This window comes from Tursiops truncatus, chromosome 1 (genome assembly GCF_011762595.2).
Source record: "Tursiops truncatus isolate mTurTru1 chromosome 1, mTurTru1.mat.Y, whole genome shotgun sequence".
NCBI classification, from domain to species: domain Eukaryota; kingdom Metazoa; phylum Chordata; class Mammalia; order Artiodactyla; family Delphinidae; genus Tursiops; species Tursiops truncatus.
The window spans coordinates 56,863,551-56,872,438 of NC_047034.1; the positions used below are offsets into that span (position 1 = coordinate 56,863,551).

Sequence of the window (8,888 nt, forward strand, 5' to 3'; positions counted from 1 at the left end):
TATTTAAAGTCTTCTAAGCAATAAAGTCTTGGTATAATATAAAATGCTCAAAATGTTGCACATTTACCTTTATAGGAGTTTTTATATTTATATATTATAATAATTTATGTATTGTTAGTTTTAAATAATCTAGAAATAGTGCTGGTGAATTTTCATTTCAGTGTGGAACCCAAAGACTGAAAGAGTGACCCCAACTGTTCCCTGTTATCAAAGATCATCTGGTCCCCACTGAACTCATGGACTGCACTGATCTAGCCCATCTACCAGCTATTTTTTTTTTTTTTTTTTTTTTTTTTTTTGCGGTACACGAGGCTCTCACTGCTGTGGCCTTTCCCGCTGCAGAGCGCAGCCTCCGGACGCGCAGGCTCAGCGGCCATGGCTCACGGGCCCAGCCACTCCGCGGCATGTGGGATCCTCCCGGACCGGGGCACGAACCCATGTCCCCTGCATCAGCAGGCGGACTCTCAACCACTGTGCCACCAGGGAAGCCCTACCAGATTCTTAAACCTCTTCAGGGAATGAGATTCTAAAATTTAATAGTCCATTGAGTGGAGAAAATTGTCTTTCCTTTCCTAGTGAGAAAAATGATTTTTACATTTCTTATAACTCAAATGTTTCTGCTGAAATAGAAGGAAGCTTATTTTCTTTTGTTTGGTTCTCAGCCAAGTTAGAGAATAAATTTTAATATGCATATTAACATAATAACTCCCTTCCATGAACTTCACAAAGGGCATCAAAGAACAGCATTGTCAATTCCCCCTGGATCCTAGACCAAGAGGTTTAGTTACAATAACAAGATTTTAAAGATCAGGTCTGATTATTAGTAAGATTATTTGGCCATACACACATATTCCTTTAGTTCCACTTTGGAATGGGTATGAGACGAAATTATCCCTGCACCAAACAGTAGATAGAATAAAATAAATTAATTAATTAAATAAATAAAGCAAATGGAGGGAAGCCCTAGGCTAACTCATTGCCCTTGGGGGCAACAAAGCCTGCCCCCAGAACTGGACTCCTTATTTCTCTTCTACTTTCCAAAGGTTTCTCAATATTGAAACTGATGCCCTCTCTTTTAACACAAAAATTTCACAACCTCCTCGAAAGTCACTAATATGCGAAAGATAACTAATAGTTTTTGGCTAGAGTCTAAGTTTCTGAACACCCTCACCAGCTAAAAAGACTTTGTTCAAATTTACTTTCATTATGTTCTATTTTAACACAATAAGAATATTTTATTTTAAATATGTGTACATGCAAAATATTGAAATATTGCATGCACTTTCTAACTACACTCCTCCCCCATAGATCATGATATGTTCCTCCTGGGAATCCCTGGGCTTTCTAGTTTTGCTCTGGCCAGACTCCCTTCTATGGGCAGCCCTTTGAAACTTGTTCCACGATGGGGCTTTGCCATAGGTAACCAGACTTCCAAGATGATGAACTCCTGCCCGTGACATTTTCAAGTGTCTCCTTTCCCCTCCATACACACTCCTGCACCTCCCTCCCCACTGCTGCTGTGCTCCACTTTGGGCTCCAGCTGTGGACTGGAACACCAGGGCTGACTGCTGTTAAGACTCATTCACTGACTTTGCCACACTCTTGGGTCTAGTCAGCCTTCCTACCCTCTACCATCCACCGCCCAAGCCTTGTCTATCCTTGTGGGCGAGTTTCATGCCAGAGCCTGCTTCCCATTCCAAACACATGACACACGCCGATAACAGGCTGAGAGAACAGAGGCCTCTGCCTGGAGCAAGCACATGGCATTCCTTACCCTGAGAAAACACAAGACGAGGCTTGGCCTGGCTTGGTTTGGAGCCATTTTTATCCCTCAGAAGGTAGAGGATTCCACAGAGGAATTGCTACTTTGGACTTAACTCTAACAAGGTTGAGGTGATTGATTGCAAGGAAATATGAGATATACTGTGTTGAATAAGAACTGGGCACTGTTTACAATCAAAGAGGCAGAGTAGGGTAGTGGAAAGAGCTCCAACTACATGCTCAGAAAGACCTCAGTTCAATTCCCAACTTGGTGTGAACCTGGCGAACTTATTTAACATGTGTGAGTTCAATTTCCTCTTTCATATAATGGGGATAATAACTCTACCTATTTTGTAGGGTTGCTGTAAAGAGGAAATGTGAATTCACAGTGTCCAGCATGTAGTAGGGAACACAATAAGTGCTCAGCTGATCATTTATGAGCATACAGTATGAGTTTGACAAATGTTAGTTTAAAAAGTCAGCTTTCCAAATGTTAAATGAAAATTTGTTTGCTCCTGCGGTCAGAGACTCTAAATGGAAACCATGAGTGCTATTGCATCAATCCTTGTAGGATTTTTTCTTTTGTGCCATTTGGCTAATTAAATATTTTATTCTTTAAAAATTAATGGGTCAAGGACTTCCCTGGTGGTGCAGTGGTTAAGAACCTGCCTGCAATGCAGGGGACACGGGTTCAATCCCTGGTCCGGGAAGATCCCACATGCCGCGAAGCAACTAAACCCATGCACCACAACTACTGAGCCTGCGCTCTAGAGCCCGTGCGCCACAACGAAGCCTGTGCGCCTAGAGCCCACACTCTGCAACAAGATAAGCCACCGCAATGAGAAGCCCACATAGCTCAACAAAGATCCAATGCAGCCAAAAATAAATAAAAATAAATTAATTAATTAAAAAAATTAATGGGTCATGATAGTAAAATAAGTTTAAAAGCTGAACAATTTACCAAAAAATATATAAAAATGACTCTTAAACATATTGCAAATATGTCTGATCTCGTAATTTGAGAAATACAAATTTCAATTACACAGAGATATAATTTCTCTAAAATTGATTTAAAAATAAAAACTACTACCACTGTTGTCGAAGCTGAGGGAAACAGGCACTTGCATACATTTCTGGTGATAATATAAATTAGAAAACTCTCATAAAGGGATATTTTGCAATATCTAATAAATATACATAGCTTAAAAAATATGGAACGCTTCACAAATTTGCATGTCACTCTTGGGCAGGGGCCATGCTAATCTTCTCTGTATCCTTCCAATTTTAGTATACATGCTGCTCTTATTATTGAGACAGATACTTTTATCTTCATTATAGAGCACAGGAGACCAAGACTCACAGGGGTTAAGTAACTTGACCAAAGTTACACAATTATAAAGTATCACAATTCTGAGTTTATCCCTGTGATTCTAGCAACCCGATATGGTCAGAGTGTTATCTCATGCTTATCAGAAGTTCTTATTGGTAGTTACATAGGGATTTGATTAATAGACAAGAAAAATTAGTAATTTTTCAATAAATCGTTCACACCTGGTAGCAGCATTTGAAATTACCAACATGAAGACAGACAGTATTTAAAGAGGTCTTTAGCATTCTAAAACACAATTATCTTTGTCTCTTTGACAGGCAATTCATTGAAAAAAAGAAGTTGAGGTATTGTTTTTTTAGATTAAAAGAGCCAAAACTGCAATGTGTCACTTGATTTGATTTCGTTTTGTCAAAGCCATGATAGACATGTTGGCAACAAATTGGGGAATTTGAATATGGACGAAGTGGAGAAAACAAGCAGGAATTATTGTTCATTTTTTGTTACTTTTGATAAAGGTGCTATCCTTAGAAGGAGAGTTTTGCAGGGGTGGGGTGCAGAGCTGCAAGTGGTAAAATGAACTATTAGTGGTAAAATGTCATGTGTCTTTATTTTTAAATGATTGAGCTAAACAATATGTAAATAGAGGAAATGTGACAAAATATTGACAATTGTAGACCCTATAGGTGGAGGATACATAGGTGTTCTTTGCGCTACTAGTCCTACTTCTCTGTATATTTTAATGTTTTCATAATAGAATAGAGATTTAAGAAAAGGCCCTTGAAAATCACTGATCTAAAGGGAGGGCTTTAAAGTCATGCCATGGGGTTTGGCTCCTGACAAGGCTTGTATCAAAGACTGAGAGGAAGACAGAGGACCAGATAGTCAAACTTGGGAGGACTAATGATTGATGGAATCTAGATTTGAAAATGGCTGGAATCTAGCCAGGGGAACTTTAATAAGGAAGAATATAGTCATGTATATAGGTTTTTAAAATATTAGCAGCCTGAGGAAAGCATTCAGAACAGCTATTCTCACTAAAAGGACAAAAAGGCTTTAGTTGGTGGCAAGTCAATGTGAGAGAATGAAGTGATGTAGCTGCTAGGACAACTAATGCCCTTTTAGTCTCATTTCTGGAAGCAGGAGATCCAGAACAAGGGAGAGTGATGGTCACACAGCCACATCCGGCCAGGTCACATCTGGAGTTTTAGATTCCACTCTAAGTCCCTTGTTTTGAGTGGCACTGGGATAGGTCCAGAGAGGATGACTGGGCCACATCATACTAGCCAAAGAACCTGGGGCTCATAAGTTTAAAAAAAGACTAAGGGTCAAAAAGTCCACAAATAATACATGCTAGAGAGGATGTGGAGAAAAACATTTGTATGCTGTTGATGTGAATGTAAATTGGTGTATCACTATGGAAAACAGTATGGAGTTTCCTTAAAAAACCTAAAAATAGAACTACCATATGACCCAACAATTCCACTCCTAGGCATATATCTGGAAAAGACAAAAACTCTAATTCGAAAAGACACATGCACCCCAATGTTCATTGTAGCACTATTTACAATAGCCAGGTCATGGAAGCAACATGAATCTCCATTGACAGATGAATGGATAAAGAAGATGTGGTACAATGTACAATGGAATACTACTCACCCATTAAAAAGGAATGAAATAATGCCATTTGCAGCAACATGGATGGACCTAGATTATCATACTAAGTGAAGTAAGTCAGACAGACAAAGACAAATATTATATATCACTTATATGTGGAATCTAAAAGAATGATACAAATGAACTTATTTACAAAACAGAAATAGACTCAAAGACATAGAAAACAAACCTAAGGTTACCAAGGGGGAGGTGGGGGAAGGGATAAACTAGGAGTCTGGGATTAACAGATACACACTACTGTATGTAAAGTAAGTAAACAACAAGGACCTACTGTATAGCACAGTAGTAACCTATGAAGGAAAAGAATTGGAAAAAGAGTGTATACGTAACTGAATCACTTTGCTGTACACCTGAAACTAACAAAATGCTGTAAATCAACTATACTTCAAGTACATAATTAACTATTCATTTATTTTTAAAAAGACTAAGGAGAACATGGTCATGCCACCAAATATTTCAAGGGTTTTGTGCAAGGGACTAGTCCCATGCAGGCAGTGCCATAAAAAAGAAGCAGGTGCACTTGTTACAATAAAATGAAGCATTTTTGTAGCAGTGCCCAGGAAAGGATTGTGTTTGTTAAATGGACAGCTTGCGTGGATCATTACTGCTCCTGTTTAATGTAAGGAGAACACTGGGGAACTGATGCAAAGAGAGAGGAAAAATAAGTGAAAGTGCTTTGAAAAGCTTAAAATGCTACATAAGCTTGAGACATTTGTTACTACTTGCCAGAACTAGCATTTCAGTAGCAAAACTTCCAAGGGCCAGAGATAAAATTTATCTTTGACCTGGATGCTTGCCTGAACCTTGTATATAGTATCAAGGACTCCTTTGTCTGTTTTTTCAGGAAGATGAGTAATTATGTTGATAGTTTATCAGATTTCCAATTCCAAAGCTAGAAATCTCCCTGGCAACTCTTGAAGGTTTTTTTTTTTCTTTTCTTTTCTTCATTTCCTCTTTTTTTGTTGTTGTTTTTGAGTCAATGAAAAACGTTCATGTGGTTTAAAACTCAAAGAGTAAAGAAGGGTGTACTATGAAAAATCTCCTTCTGTCAATTTCTGTCCTCTAGCCATTCAGTTCCACTCCTAAGAGCCAACTGATGTTACCCAGTATCTTTCTTGTTTTTTAGACACTCTTACTCTTCATGTAGTTTTCTCCATGTGAGAATCTAGGAAGCAAGGAGAGAGTCCTCCTCTCTGTCTTCCTCCTTGCTCCTCTCAGATTCTCAGCAAGGGATCTGAAAGTCACTGCCTCTCTGGCCATGTGACATCCCATAGGATGGTCACTGTTACACAGGACCCAGGGGAGGCCTATCCCAAGAGGTTTCGGAACAAGTTTTCCTCGAAACTGCAAACATTTGCCAATGCCTTATTTCAGCATTCTGCACTCCACTGGCCAGGCAGTTAAACCTCTTGCCAAAGACTCTGCAAGGAACAAGAGATAACATTGTGTGTGGGTGACTATGTCTATTTCTCCTCTGACCAACTTTCCTGACGAGGTCACACAATTGCACCTTTGTTCCTGTCCAGAGGGCTGGACAGTTGGTGCTATGAGAACGTTATTGCTGCAATCACCAGGGTTCAGTTTATAGCAGAGAGTAACTCATGCTTATTCCCATACTGGCCTGTACACATGCTCTTCATTTGTGTATATGTGTGTTGTTTCTCCAATGATAAGTTAGTCAAAGGCAGGGTCCTAATACCTAAACCCTTTGTATCCTCAGATCCCCGAATATAAGGATCTCACCTCTTATTTTTTTCATATTGCTTAGCAACTGAGAAATGGATTTTCTTCCTTCTAAGTATCTCTTGCGTATGTGTCTGGGTAGCTCCCATGGGGATATGGTGGGAGCATGAGATATTGTTCTCATCCTCATAAAGTGACACATTTTTCTAGAGAGGCAAGAATTACACGTATGATATAGGGACAGTACTTACTAAGGTGAGAAATTAAGATGGGCTTGAGGGGGACATGGTTGAAACATGATTGATCATCTCAGTTTTTTCTAGAGATTAGTTAAGTTTTATCCATTTCTTTAATCTTGATTCTTAAGACTGTAGTTTATAGATTCATTAACAGAAACAAGTTTGTGCTTCCTCTTCTTCCTGGACATTTTCTGTATTCTGTTGGGCAGGGCCGTCCTCATCCTTCAGACCTCCCCCAACCGCAGTAGCTACATCCACACAGGCATTCTAGACAGGGCTTCCTTAGGAGGAGACAAGGCCATTCTGCCAACCCTGTTACACTTCTGCTCCCTGGAGTTATATGATTCTTGCACATTTTCAGGTAGATGGGCAGCTCTAATGTGTAATACCACAGGGCCCAGGAGCCAACAGACCCTTGACAGGCCTCCTATGAGCTTTGACAGTTGGGGGCCAGGGAAAAGATGAGTGACCCTGATGAAGGCAGAGGCAGTAAATGCCTGTGGGATTTCCCAGGGTTAAACTGGGGACTGGAGGTGACAATGGCTTTGTGTTACATACTTGATTTTTTGCATGGATTCTCCTAAATACAGAATTTCTCTCCATTTCTGGCAGTAAAAGAATTGTGCTGAGGGGCTTCCCTGGTGGCGCAGTGGTTTAGAATCTGCCTGCCAATGCAGGGGACAAGGGTTTGAGCTCTGGTCTGGGGAGATCCCACATGCCGTGGAGCAACTAGGCCCGTGAGCCACAACTACTGAGCCTGCGCATCTGGAGCCTGTGCTCCGCAACAAGAGAGGCGGTGACAGTGAGAGGCCCGCGCACCGCGATGAAGAGTGGCCCCGCTCACCGCAACTAGAGAAAGCCCTCGCACAGAAACGAAGACCCAACACAGCCAAAAATAAATAAGTTAATTAAAAAAAAAAAAAAAAGAATTGTGCTGATTGATTGCTTTTTAAGTTCCCTGTTGGGGTGAAAGAAGATAAAAAGTAGGAGTAAGTCTGACTCATGTCTGTAGATTTTTATTATAACAAGCGTCATTTATTTTTAAAACAGCAAAATCTGGCTTTAGCCTTGAATCAAACAAGTCTACCCAAGATTATCCATGTTAAAAAATAAATCTGAAGGGCTTCCCTGGTGGTACAGTGGTTAAGAATCTGCCTGCCAATGCAGGGGACACGGGTTCAAGCGCTGGTATGGGAAGATCCAGCATGCTACGGAGCAACTAAGCCCATGTGCTACAACTGAGCCTGCGCTCTAGAGCCCATGAGCCACAACTACTGAAGCCCACGCACCTAGAGCCTGTGCTCCATGACAAGAGAAGCCACCGCAATGAGAAGCCCACACAGCGCAACAAAGAGTAGCCCCTGCTCGCCGCAACTAGAGAAGAAGCCTGTGCGCAGCAACAAAGACCCAATGCAGCCAAATTAATTAATTAATTAATTAAAAAGTCAATACCACCAAATTTTGAAAAACTGCTGCTGCCTTCTCTCTAATCTCTGCCAAGGGACCAGATTTCTCAGGTAGGTGAGTTAAGCATCCTGGCATCCCTTTCCCTGGAAGGCTGGAGATGCAAGGGTATATGCTGTATACTAGATGTTCTCAAAGCATGGTCTGGGGACCCCTGGAGTCTCTGAAATCCTTTTTGGGATTTCTGTGAGGTCAAAATTATTTTCATAATAACACTGAGATGTTATTTGCCTTTCTTACTTTTCTTGCCTCCCAAGGGTATGGTGGAGTTTTCCAGAGGCTATATGACATGTGATGATGTTATCACTCTGATAGAAACTGGAAGGTGTACTGTGTATTTTTGTGTTTTTAAATTTCTCCATTTTAATTTATAATATAATTGTCAGTGGATATAACCCACTATTTAGGAGTGCAAAAGGTTCCTAAGATCAAAAATTTTAAGAACCATGATATAGACCAGGAGTCCCCAACCCCCAGGCCGCAGACTGGTACCGGCCTGTGTCCTATTAGGCACCCGGCCGCACAGCAGGCGGTGAGAGGCGGGCTAGCGAGCAAAGCGTCATCTGCGGCTCCCCATCGCTCGCATTACTGCCTGAATCATCCCTCCCACCGCCTCACTGCCCCGGTCCGTGGGAAAATTGCCTTCCACAAGACTGGTCCCTGGTGCCAAAAAGGTTGGGGACTGCTGATATAGACCATCATTCTCAGTCACCATGCTAGAACACTAGCAAACACCA

At 41.0% G+C, this 8,888-nt stretch overlaps 1 non-coding gene across 1 annotated transcript; it reads right to left on the reverse strand.

Moving 5' to 3' along the window:
* Nucleotides 1-2,966: 2,966 nt before the first annotated feature.
* LOC117309702 (U6 spliceosomal RNA) lies at nt 2,967-3,070 on the reverse strand. The gene has a single exon (XR_004524017.1). It is a non-coding gene; the product is annotated as a U6 spliceosomal RNA (small nuclear RNA).
* Nucleotides 3,071-8,888: the final 5,818 nt, after the last annotated feature.